The 8,286-nt window shown below is 31.1% G+C and overlaps 1 long non-coding RNA gene across 1 annotated transcript; it reads right to left on the bottom strand.

Moving 5' to 3' along the window:
* Positions 1–809: 809 nt before the first annotated feature.
* On the bottom strand, positions 810–7,833 carry LOC136274369 (uncharacterized). The gene is made up of 3 exons (XR_010712673.1): positions 7,725–7,833; positions 6,348–6,545; positions 810–6,136 (listed from the first exon to the last, which is right to left on the bottom strand). It is a non-coding gene; the product is annotated as an uncharacterized lncRNA (long non-coding RNA).
* Between the last annotated feature and the right edge of the window lie 453 nt (positions 7,834–8,286).

The following is an 8,286-nucleotide window of genomic DNA, read 5'->3' as shown; positions in this document are numbered from 1 at the left end:
AAAAACAATGCTACGTGCCTGTATGGTACGTACATACATGTACATAGTTCATCATCGCTTTCTCTAACAGGTCGCACTGTAAAACATATTCTCCCAGAGATTGCAAGAAAAACAAAAAGGTTTTTGTAAATTATTTATTGGCGATAATAGGTACGGCTGATATATACATATATGTGTATTTTTTTCAATTTAGAAGTCAAATACAATGTTTATTCAAAATTCCAATCATAATACAATGTGAACAAATGTGACCTTGACCCTGGGATGTGCAGCGGTTAATGCCAAAGTTTCAAACAACAACAACTGTATATTGAACATATGACAGCAATGTGACCTTGTTTCTGTGAGAGGCAAGTTATGGTTGATACTGTTCAGAGTAAATACATTGTAAGTCGGTTTACATCCCAAAATGCTAGAATGAGTACAAAACTGGATTTGGGGACATCGATATCAGTTTCGGATGAGTGAATACGTTTAATCTTCTAATTGAATATTATACAACAATGGAAATGTTAATAATTATGATATTGATATATGAAACAGCAAATAATTTATAAAAAAAAAAAAAAAAGAATATTCTAGGATAATATTTAGGAATACTTTTCAGCAATATTTCAGCATGTATGGATCAAAGTGGCATATGAGGTTCGAATAAAAAGAATACGGCGACCAAATATTTCTTAAAGAAGTGTGTCAAATATTCTTTACAACATATCAAATTTCTTTATTTCGGATTACTCTTCCTCTTTTATTAAAGGGTCTTAATTATACCCGTTAACTTATTCTTGGGTATACTTTTTTTTTTGCTACATGGCCACAGATGAGGACAAATATAAAAAAAAACCGGGTAATGGTACATAGGAATAGCAGGTTGAAAACACAATTCATTTGATTTCATTTCATTAAAATTATTTTTTTTAATACAAAAGTTTGATATTTTTTCTTCCTTCATTTTATTTCCATATTCAGGTAACGCCATGGTGTGCTTGGTTCAATACTGCCATAACGTATGCAAATGCACAATTTAGCACTTTTAATAATGGCACCGACGACAAAGTATGAGTCATATTTGCCATTGTATGTCAAAGAGGTCAGTGCTATTAACATTATTGACCCTATGCACACTTAAATGAAGCATACAGTGCTACCGGGGTAACTGATACCATTCTTTGCTTTCCTTTTCGGTGATGGAGAATCTCTCTGACCAGAAATTGACGCATGAACCTTTAGAGAGAGAGAGAGAGAGAGAGAGAGAGAGAGAGAGAGAGAGAGAGAGAGAGAGAGAGAGAGAGAGAGAGAGAGTGATTGTATCCTTATATCATGGTTTACCATTTCTCTCTCTCATTGGTCTTAATCTTTTCTGGTCACAAACAAATCAGCTGAACATTGCCTGAAAGGTCCGGCAACGTAAAGAAATGAAATATATAATATTATCATCTTTACGCTACTTTTCAGTCACTTTATCTATAACAAAATGCAAAAGTTTCATCCTGTAACGTCATCAAAAGTGAATATCACCTAGGCGACCATGTTGTGAAGATTGACATTTAGATTTCAATAGTAACGTCAGGAATTCATTAGTTACGTTGCCAGGGTAAGCCAGCGTCCCCCAAAATCACATACAAAATAATACATTCTCTCTAAAGGTAGTGAGTATAAAACATTAAAATTCTGTAAGTACTATTTTTGTCGTTTAGATCGACATTTAGTGATTTAAATCAACACATCTTAGCTATGAAATGACACGAGGGATAACCCGAGTACTAAGTATTCTGTTTAGTGTAATACATTTTTAATCAGAAAACGAGAGATCAACGAGAGAACTCAGCTTATTTTAAAACATCAAATACTTTAAAGAATTTCCTTATATTGTCTATTATTTGATACACGTGTTCATCATCGGCGACAATATTAAGTAACGAACTTGCACTACTTTTACACCTGTTAACATCATAGATAAAAAGACAAATATCTTTCTAAAAACATGTTTAAATACCATATCTTAAAATGCATATAAAGACATTTTCTTCTGAAGATTACATGGAAGCCTAATACTTATCTAGCCAATCTCATTGCTGATGTTAGAGTTAAAATAAGTTTTGCCATACTTTGGCGCCTTTTGGTACGGTTTGTTCACAAAATAGTGTTATAGGGATTTTGAAACCTATTATAATGTGTTGCATCATAGGAAACCATATACAGTATTTTTTAAATAGATAATTACTTTAAAAGTTTTAAATTTTTCAAATAAAACTTAACTTTAACATTTTTTTAATTGCTACATTGTAATAACAACTAGACACAATCTCGCTGTAAGCAACGAGTAGGTCTTCCATTTGATTTTTAGAAACGAAACGAAACATGTCTGGAAATAGGGTTTGGGTCTGATAGAGCTATGGATAGAAAACTATAAACCCCTCTCGGTCCATAATTTGAGGAATTAGTCCATTCTTCTTCATATAAGACAAAATTTTGATTTTAAATATAAATTTTGTGATAACGAAAAAATTCTGGTCATACATTGTTAAGCACATTATGTTTAGTATCTTCTGTTCAATATTGCTTTTCAATTTTTTTCTCCATTTTCAGATATTGGAGATCACAATTTCGGACTTTTGGGCACTTATCATACTTAATTACGTAACAAAGGAGTAAATAAGTGTCAAGTATCGGTCAATAACGTTACTATGCTCATAAATGCCTTACAACATATTTCAAAGTTAAAAGTTATCGTTAACAGGCTTTGAAGCGGTATTTGATTTGTCTGCACAGCCTTGGTGTTTTATAGGTCTAACGACATGTAAGAATAATCATTAAATGCTTATATGCACGCACTTTCCAACCATGATCTCTGAACCCATTTGAAGCGCTGACCCTTTTTATTTTCTGGAAAATAAATTAACACTTACATCCTCCGTTAGCAAAGGTTGTGAAACAATATCTTTAAGTCCCAGTTTCATGAGACGTCTCCAGTAAAATGTTTATTTAGTATAGATGGTAAGATTTTCAAACCTGACATGATGCAGTTAAAAGATGAAACCTTTGAGATTTTGATGATCATAAAATGCAACAGCTGTCTTGTATAATTCATTAATATTAAATTTGAACCTGTTAGTGAACATGGACCTGTAGATATGTTAAAGTGTGTTGCATATTTTAAAGGTTCATGTTCAGGACTTTGGTCAAATTTTATTTTTCTATGATATTGTGAACGATGCTTAAGTAAAGCATTGCTAATGATCAATCAAAATTTTCAGTGGTAGATTTTTTTCCTAAGATTCATAGCTTACAATTCTTTGATTTTTTTTCTATCTGCTAATTCGTTTTGAATATTATCGTTTTGATAAGCAGTCCCTAGCGACTGTCATATTTTTTTTTGGTCTAAACATGGAGTTTTATTTTAATATTCGAAATGTAAACAAAAACATTCTTTACATAACAAAGAATTGAAAGCTTTATTTCTCGCTAATACCCGACCATTGACACTCAAATTTTGATTGACTTTTATAAATGCCTTACTGCAGCATTGTAATCTTAAAAAGGGAAAAATAACTTTTGACAAAATCGTGCCCATGCTCCTTTTAACATTTGCGAAACAATTCATTTAGCCATAATTTTTAAAACATATGACTGACTTTTCGCAAAGTTACGGGAATTGTTTTGAATTACTTTTGGATAAGTACGCAAAGGAAATGCTATTTCAATTCACGAAGAAATGATAATGTAATGCATTACTTTACAATATATTTTGCGTGATGTCATCCAGTTTTTTCTTATATATTTAATATATTTGACATTCATAGAAGCAATTATCTAATTAGTAGAGAAATTTTCTGCGAACAATTCAAAGTGGAGAATCGGAAATGTAGTCCTTAAAAATATGATAATTGTGTTTTTGATGACGCTTGCAAAATATAATCAACGTACTGAATTACTGACGGGAGTCGATTTTATCGATTATCATTTATTTTAGAATCAACGATATGTCATTTTGCTTGGCAAGTAGTTTCTTATACATATTTGAATTATGTACATTTTGATACTATGAATTCTCGAACTTCTCCGACGAGAATTTTGAGAAAACCCCATGTAAATCATGTTGTGTAATTTCCAAGAATAGAATTAATATCATTGAACTACGTATCATTAAGCAAAATATTTCCGAGAAAGTGTATGGATTCAAGCATAATAGATCTAGTTCAACAAGCAGTGAGTCTCTCTTGCTTGTTGGAAATTAACGGAGCCAACGTCTTGTTGAGCCCTTTAGCAATTAAACGCATACGACTGCAAAAAAATCTAAATTGTTAGTACCATTTGAAATCGGACTTTCTTAGAGGCATTTACAAGTAAGTTTCCCTGAAAACAATGCTTTAGAATACATTACATCGAAGTGTTGTCAGCGGTTTTGATTTGTGATTAAGTGCAAACACTGTTTTACTTCCAGTTTGCCTGAGTAACTGCATAGGAAAGTTGATTAAAATCAATACCCATAAGGGAGAATAAAACACTATATATCAACTATTTAGTTTTGTTAAAGATGACGAAATAGCATAATAAGATTCATGCGCATAGCTTATGTTTTTCTCACAGCCACAATATTTTAATAATACTAAATTGAAAAAAGCTGAGAGACTTTATGATATAACTTCTATTGGAGGGGGGGGGGGGGCTATATAAACTTTTCTTGTAGTAAATGCAACAAGTCATCAAGTGCAAAGATAATGTATGTGACCTAAATCAAGACATTATTTACACATCAGAAGGTTTATTATCTCAGTGGGATTATACATAATAGTACACATATATAAAACAGTTTTTATAAAAAATTTCAATAACAAAAAAAGTTATATATAGGTATAAGCTTGCTAGTAACACAGTTTTACTTGTTTTTATTATTGTTTTTATAATGATTGAAAGATAAATATTATTGATTGGAGTTAAAGCTTGTTTAAACTTTAGTGTTTTTGGTATACATAATTTTGTATTACTTGCTATTCAGTAAGTAGATTGGTTTTTAAAAAAAGTGTTGTAGATAAAATGAAAGGCATAAATACTATCATACCAATATTATGTTAGCTTGAAAAAAGTAGGATAAACTTTAACAGAACCTATCTCTCTCTCTCTCCCTCTTTCTCTTTTTCTGTCTCTTTCAGTTTTTCTGTCTCTCTGTCTATCTCCATCCTCCCTTTCTATCTCTCTTTCTCTGTTATTAATTATAACTAAACTAAATTAAATAATCACATTTAATCAAAATCCAAACTGGATTGACCTCCTATTGCAATTACAAAAGATTATTTACCTGCAAGTAGTTAATATCCGATTATATTTAACTGGTGCTCCTAAAACCTAGTCCTTATAAGATTATTAGGGTGGATGTCCGTTTGTGGCTGCGTGCGAGTGCATGCTAAAATGTAATTGATATATTTTCTTATATTCTGTACAGCTACCTATTCTGGTAATACTATGTGTATTTGTGAGGTTTGTTAAAAACATTATCAATTCTTTATATATATATTTTTAATACACAAGTAAAAGATCTGTATTTACAAGTTACAAAAACAGAAAGCCTAATAAGTGATGACATGTGAGTTCTTAAACATGCGTTATCGTAGCATTTTCTTGATATATTATAAAACATGATCCTTAGAGCTATATTGCCAAATAAAATTATGCATTTAAAAATTACGAAATGGAGTTTTTTGACTAGTTTATTCCTAGAATAATAGAAAACCGGAAAAACTGTTTCCAGAATACTTCAGTATGACTTCACCAGCAGAATTAATCCAGTTCAAAACATTATGATGGGTCTGCACCCAAACTTTATCTCCTTTCTGTAATTGAAGGACAGCCATATTGCCTCCAGTATTAGTGTCTGGTATTCTGCCTACCAAGCTCTCGCTAACTGGTTTCCCATTGAATATCAGAAAGGTGGACAAACGCACGTTCTTTGGAACTTGGATAGAGAAAAAGAATGCATATGTTCCAGCTTTGGGTGTTGTGAATATACCAGATTTGGCATTATATCCAGAGCCATGGTTGACAAGGACAATTTTGAATACCAATATTTGATTGGTATTGTTCAGGCGTTGTGAAGATATATTAAATTTGGCACTAAATGCAATCTTCCTTGAAGTTTCTAAAACCAATTAGAAAGTTTCGAATGTCACAATTAGCATGTTTAATAAATGTCAAAACGGAAAATTAAAATTGCTTTTCAGCCAATCTAGAAAGAAATTTGTTTCGGAAATTTTTAAAGAAATGAAGAAATAAAAACAGCAAACGAACAAACAAACATGCATTTCATTCGTACTAAATGCAGTATTTATTTTGTAAAAATGAACATTTACCTTCTCGATGACCGTCAGCAACAGATGATGTACCTGCAGTGTTTTTCTGATAACATTCATAGCAGCAATGATCGGATTTGTAGAGAACTTGTCCCCGACAACACTCTAAGTGAAGCCCAATAAATATGGTCCATAAAACGAAGACTCCGATGATTGTACGTTTAATCATGTTTGCGAAATAAAACAAAAATGGGATACCTATATAAATCAAAATAAAATAAAATGGAGGGAGTTAAAATATATAACTGTTTCGTTGTGCTTAAGATGACATAATATCATAAGAGGTCTCATACGCATGAAGCACGTTTATTATATCTTTGTAGCAAAAATAATGCACTTTACCGACGTATAAGTGTTTACCCAGTATAATGTTTTCATTACATGTATATACAAAAAAAGAACACATTTTTGTTTTGTCGTCGAGGTTACTGATTGCCCCTGAACTTTCAAAAATTCATGTAATAGTCTTGAATATCACGAGCACTTCCAGTTAAATTAAATTTCGCCCAAAGCTTTCGGATTGTTTTATATCGTCGATTAAAATGATGTTACACTTTTTTAGAGAAAGTATTAAAATAATTTTTCAATCGGATTGCTTAATATATAAAACAATGTAAAGGACAAAATTAACAGCAAGTATAAAGTGAGTACAACCTGTCGTAGAAAAAACAAGACCCCCATATTGCAACGGTTCTGTATTTTTTCATCAAGGGTCATTTTGGCAATTGTTTGTGGGTTTTTATACCATTTCTAAAGACTAATATTAATCACGAAAACAAAAATTTCAATTTTTTTTACGGTCGACCCGGGTAATTGACTTCAATTGGTTTTATTTTTCTAATCTATTAATTTGAAGACATATATGTTACGAGGTGTTGAAATTGTCACATTATTTCACTATTATATTATTTGTATTTTTCAAATTATGCTACTTATTAAGATGAACACGTTTTGATAAGTGCATGTCATCATGTCAAAAGCTAAATCAGGTCAAGGATGTAAAGCATCAAGTGGTTATTTACGTAAAGCCATAAGACGAGCAAAAAGTTTATTATCTCAGTTGTATAAAGAATAATAGCACACATACATTATATATTAGAGCACACATTTAAACAGTTTTTATACTAAGTATCAACAAATTATTAAACAGTTTTAACTTATTTTTATCTATGTATATAAAGATTTTAAAGTAAATATTATTGAATGGAAATAGTTTGGAAATACACATTTGGCATTTGTGTATATTTAATTTTATAACTTGCTGTCAAGTATATTGGTTTAATCGACAGAGTACACATAAAAAGGCACAGTTTTGTAATTCAAAATTAAATATAAAGTGGATTTAATAACACTTTTTATTTTATCTTCTGTAATTACCCCAAGTCCGTTAAGTTTTCGCTGGTATAAAATTGTTAAAACAATGCACTGTTAAGCACAATATCAATTCTTGCTGTCTTCTGTAACCCGAATCAAACCAAACATGCAGCTATACCATCCGTCCAACTCGAAAATAAACCCGATCGTAATAATAATACAAAAAACTGCGGATAAAATTTCCAACAAACACTTGACACTATTTTACAGAACTTATTTGTTACAGATGAATAAAGATAATGATTCAAGTACCAAACGATTTTATTACTGACCACATTCTGGCCTCATTTGTTTAAAACACACTGAACCCAATAACGAATACGAACATTAAAAAATGGAATATTAAATAATGATTTTCTCGAAAATATGTCGACCAGACGGTAAAAAAGTGTTGACTGACACACGAAGAGGAAAGCTATAGTCCCCTCCAGTGAAACCGGTAAGGGACCAATTAAAGGCGGGTTTATACCAAAATTGTCAATATCCTGTGAAGTGAATACTTTCAGTTATTTTTTTTTTCAAGATATTAAAATTTTATAGTAAAAAAAAGTACCAAAACAACTCT

Source organism: Magallana gigas, chromosome 4 (genome assembly GCF_963853765.1).
Source record: "Magallana gigas chromosome 4, xbMagGiga1.1, whole genome shotgun sequence".
In the NCBI taxonomy this organism is placed as follows: domain Eukaryota; kingdom Metazoa; phylum Mollusca; class Bivalvia; order Ostreida; family Ostreidae; genus Magallana; species Magallana gigas.
The sequence above is the reverse complement of the archived record's forward strand: the minus strand, read 5'-3'. Positions and strand labels throughout refer to the sequence as shown.